Source organism: Triticum dicoccoides, chromosome 1A (assembly GCF_002162155.2).
Source record: "Triticum dicoccoides isolate Atlit2015 ecotype Zavitan chromosome 1A, WEW_v2.0, whole genome shotgun sequence".
NCBI lineage: Eukaryota > Viridiplantae > Streptophyta > Magnoliopsida > Poales > Poaceae > Triticum > Triticum dicoccoides.
The window spans coordinates 80,433,031-80,438,108 of NC_041380.1; positions in this window are offsets into that span (position 1 = coordinate 80,433,031).

The following is a 5,078-nucleotide window of genomic DNA, read 5'->3' on the forward strand; positions in this document are numbered from 1 at the left end:
CCCGCCGCCTCCACGCCGCTCCTCTCCGGCGACCGGTGCCAGATCCGGCCGCCCCCTCACCATCTCCGGCCACCACCCCGTCTCCGGCCGGCCAACCTCGAAATCCGCGCTTGGTGAACAGTGCATCGGGCCGGATCTCAGATCTGAAAAACCCTAGCGGTTGACTTTTGTTCCCCGAACCCTAATTTTTTATGCATAGTTTGACCTGTGACATCTTCGCATTCGTAGCTCCGATTTGGGCATATAGCATATCAAAATGTTCGTCTCGATGAGTTCATCATTTCATTCCATTGCATCATTTTCATTTGAGCTCATCTTGATGCCCAAAATACTGTTAGAAGAGGGCTTCGTGAGTTAATTGTCAGATCTGCTAGTTCATCTTAGACATTTGTCATTTTTCCATGATTAATGTGTGCATGCTATGCGTGTGAGTCCTTCATATATTTTGTTAAGGGTTTTTTCATCTATCCAGTGGTGCAACCCATGTATTTTTAGGATGTGTGTGGTGACTTGTGCAAGCTTGCAAAGTGGTGCACTTGCTAATTCTGCTTTCAGGGACTTAGTAGTTTTCACTAAGTCTGGGATTATTTAGTTCATGATGCCATATGTTCATGCTATTTCCTAGTGATCCGTGCCTCTTTTGAGGATAATCAGTAAGGGAGTTTTGTTAATCTTGTAGTGCTTTATCCATCCTTGTCTTTGTTTGCAATTATGGAGCACGCTAGCTTGAGTCAATCGAGCTCTACTTTTGCTTCGTTGTGAATCTGGGCAGATCGTCAACTTGTTTGCAATTTTGCCGATGTTATTGTAGTTGATCCGTGCATGCTATGCCTTTGTTCTTGCCATGTCTAGCTAGCTTTTTGTGCTTTCTTAATGGATGTATGCTTGCCTTGCCATGACTTGCACCGTAGTGAGTGCATCGAGCTCGTTTACATGCCTTCGTGAGTTATATTTCAGCATGTCCCAGTTTTCACTAAGTCTGAAAACTGATTGTGTTTTTGCTATGTTCACGTGCTTGCAATTGTATTTTCTATTCCCTTTTGGCCCCAGGTCACTTAGGGACTTTTGTTAAGCTTGTTGAGTAGCTCCATGCCATGTTCTTCTTTGTCATAATCAGGTCATGTAGCATGTTGTTTTGCTGCTCCGAAGAGGGCTTCATGATCTAAAATTTCAGACAAGTGTTAATTTCACTAAGTCTGAAATTTGTTTTGCATTTGCGTTTTTTCCATGCTTGTTTGAACCTCATAATGGATGAATTGGCCGTGGCTCAGTGTTAGTTTTTTGTTAGGCATCTTGAATGCTTCCCTGCCATATATTTTGTTATCTTGTTTGGTGGCTGTAGCATGTTCATTTCATTGCATTTAGATGCCTACTTGCTGTAAATCGCAGACCGGTGTCATATTTGAATCGCTTGCCATTTCCAAACCGTAACTCCGATTCCGGCGTTCTTTATATCGTTTTCAAGCGATTTCATCTCATCTTTCCAGTGGCACCCTTGGAATTCCAAGTTGAGGCAAGGTTCATGCATTTCCTGTCATATCTTGCATTTTGCATCTCGCATCGCATCCCGCATAGCATATCATCTTTGCATCGTGTTGCTTGAGTTTGCACGCGGTTGATTGTATCCTTGTTGCTTGTTTGTCTTGTTTGGGTAGAGCCAGGAGACGAGTTCGCTAACGAGAAGCCCGTTGAGTTTGCTTTTGAGGATCCAGTCAACTCTGACAACTGTGCAGGCAAGATGATCATACCCTCGAAATCACTACTATCTTTGCTATGCTAGTTTGCTCGCTCTTTTGCTATGCCATTGCTACGATGCCTACCACTTGCTTGCAAGCCTTCCAAATTGCCATGACAAACCTCTAACCCACCATTGTCCTAGCAAACTGTTGATTGGCTATGTTACCGCTTTGCTCAGCCCCTCTTATAGCGTTGCTAGTTGCAGGTGAAGATTGGAGGCCGTTCCTTGTTGGAACATCTTTTATTTACTTGTTGGGATATCATTATATTGCCTTGTTATCTTAATGCATCTATATACTTGGTAAAGGGTGGAAGGCTCGGCCTCTCTCCTAGTGTTTTGTTCCACTCTTGCCGCCCTAGTTTCCGTCATATCGGTGTTACGTTCCCGGATTTTGCGTTCCTTACGCGGTTGGGTTATAATGGGAACCCCTTGATAGTTTGCCTTGATTAAAGCTTTTCCAGCAATGCCCAACCTTGGTTTTACCATTTGCCACCTAGCCTCTTTTCCCTCGGGTTTCCGGAGCCCAAGGGTCATCTTATTTTAACCCCCCCCCTGGGCCAGTGCTCCTCTGAGTGTTGGTCCGACCGAGTAGACTGCGGGGCCACGTCGGGGCAACTTGAGGGTTGGTTTTACTCGTAGGATGTCTCATCTGAGTGTGCCCTGAGAAAGAGATATGTGCAGCTCCTATCGGGATTTGTCGGCACATTCGGGCGGTGTTGCTGGTCTTGTTTTAACCTGTCGAAGTGTCTTGAGTTACCGAGATACCGAGTCTGATCGGAACGTCTTGGGAGGAGGTCTATTCCTTCGTTGACCGTGAGAGCTTGTCATGGGCTAAGTTGGGACTCCCCTGCAGGGATTGAACTTTCGAAAGCCGTGCCCGCGGTTATGGGCAGATGGGAATTTGTTAATGTCCGGTTGTAGATAACTTGAACCTTAATTAATTAAAATGAATCAACTGAGTGTGTTGCCGTGATGGCCTCTTCTCGGCGGAGTCCAGGAAGTGGACACAGTGTTGGAGTAATGTTTGCGCAGGTTGTTCTCTAACTTCTCGCTCGTGCTTTGCCTCCTCTTCTCGCTATCTTTTGCGAATAAGTTAGCCACCATACTTGCTAGTCGCTTGCTGCAGCTCCACTTATATTTACCCTTGCCTTACCTATAAGCTTGAATAGTCTTGATCGCGAGGGTGCGAGATTGCTGAGTCCCCGTGGCTCACAGATTACTATTACACCAGATGCAGGGCCTGATGATTCCGCTCCAGGAGATGCGTATGAGCTCAAGTGGGAGTTCGACGAAGACTCTCAACGATACTATGTTTCCTTTCCCGATGATCAGTAGTGGTGCCCAGTTGGGGGTGATTGGGACCGTGTCGCATGTTGGGTTCTCTTTTATTTTGGCGCCGTAGTCGGGCCATGAGTGTTTGGATGATGTAATGTTATTTATGTACTTGATTGACGTGGCGAGTGTAAGCCAACCATGTTATCTCCCTTTTATTATTCATACTACATGGGATGTTTGTGAAGATTGCCTAACTTGTGACATATGCCTTCAATGCGATTATGTCTCTAAGTCGTGCCTCGACATGTGGGAGCTATAGTCGCAATGAGGGTGTGACACCTACTCACCCCAGTCAAACAGGGTTGCCGAGCAGAAAAACCGTACTCTAACTGATTTGGTTAACGCCATGTTAGATACGTCGGGTTTATCCAAGACATGGTGGGGGAGGCTATAATGACATCCTGTCATGTCCTGAATAAAGTTTCGACAAAGGATAACGAGATCAATCCTTACGAGAAGTGGACCAAGAGAAGGACAACACTCTCGTACTTACGTACCTGGGGCTGCTTGGCGAAAGTTAATGTGCCAATCCCCAAAAAGCGTAAGCTTGGACCAAAGACTGTGGACTGTGTTAATTTGGGCTACACTATGAATAGTGTTGGCTATAGATTTCTAGTAGTGAAATCTGAGGTACCTGGCATGAAAGTCGGTACAATTATGGAGTCTAAAGATGCTACATTCTTTGAGGACATTTTTCCCATGAGAGATGTACAAAGCGCTTCTAGACAGGAATCTGAGGAGACTCCTGAACCTGCCATTCCGATGGAATATTATAATCAAACACATGATGAAAATCCTGAGGAGGATAATGAGGAATCCCTTGGTAGGGGCAAGAGACAAAGGACTGTAAAGACCTTTGGTGATGATTTCTTCATATACCTCGTGGAGGATAATCCCACTTCTATTTCAGAAGCGTATGCATCTCCAGAAGCTGACTACTGGAAGGATGCGGTCCGTAGCGAGATGGATTCCATCATGGCTAACGGGACTTGGGAGCTTACTAAACGTCCTTATGGTTGCAAACCATTGGGGTGCAAGTGGGTGTTCAAGAAGAAGCTTAGGCCAGATGGTACGATAGAAAAGTACAAGGCTAGGCTTGTGGCCAAGGGCTACGCCCAGAAAGAAGAAGAAGATTTCTTCGACACTTATTCACCTGTGACCAGACTGACCACCATTCGAGTATTACTCTCGTTGGCGGCCTCGCATGGTCTTCTCATTCATCAGATGGATGTTAAGACGGCTTTCCTGAACGGAGAGCTAAAGGAGGAAATCTATATGCAACAGCCTGATGGCTTTGTGATGGATGGTCAGGAAGGAAAGGTGTGTAAGTTGGTGAAATCTTTGTATGGCCTGAGACAAGCGCCTAAGCAATGGCATGACAAGTTTAATGAAACGTTGACATCTGTGGGCTTTGTTGCTAATGAGGCTGACAAATGTGTATACTATCGCTATGGTGGGGGCGAAGGAGTTATACTGTGTTTGTATGTTGATGACATACTGATATTTGGGACTAATCTCAAGTTAATCGAGGAGGTTAAGTCTTTCCTATCTTAGAACTTTGAGATGAAGGACCTTGGAGTGGCTGATGTTATCTTGAACATCAAGCTATTGAGAGATGATGAGGGTGGGATTACACTTTTGCAATCCCATTATGTTGAGAAGGTGTTGAGTCGTTTTGGATATTCGGACTGCAAACCATCTCAAACACCATATGATTCTAGTGTGCTGATTCGAAAGTCTAAAGGCACAACTATAGATCAATTCAGATACTCTCAGATTGTTGGTTCACTACAGTATCTAGCGAGCGCAACGAGGCCTGACATCGCATTTGCTATTAGCAAACTGAGCCGATTTGTTTCCAAACCAGGTGATGTACATTGGCGTGCTCTTGAGAGAGTTATGCGCTATCTGAAAGGTACTATGAACTATGGACTTCACTATACCGGATACCCGTCGGTACTTGAAGGGTATAGTGATGCGAATTGGATCTCTGATGCTGATGAGA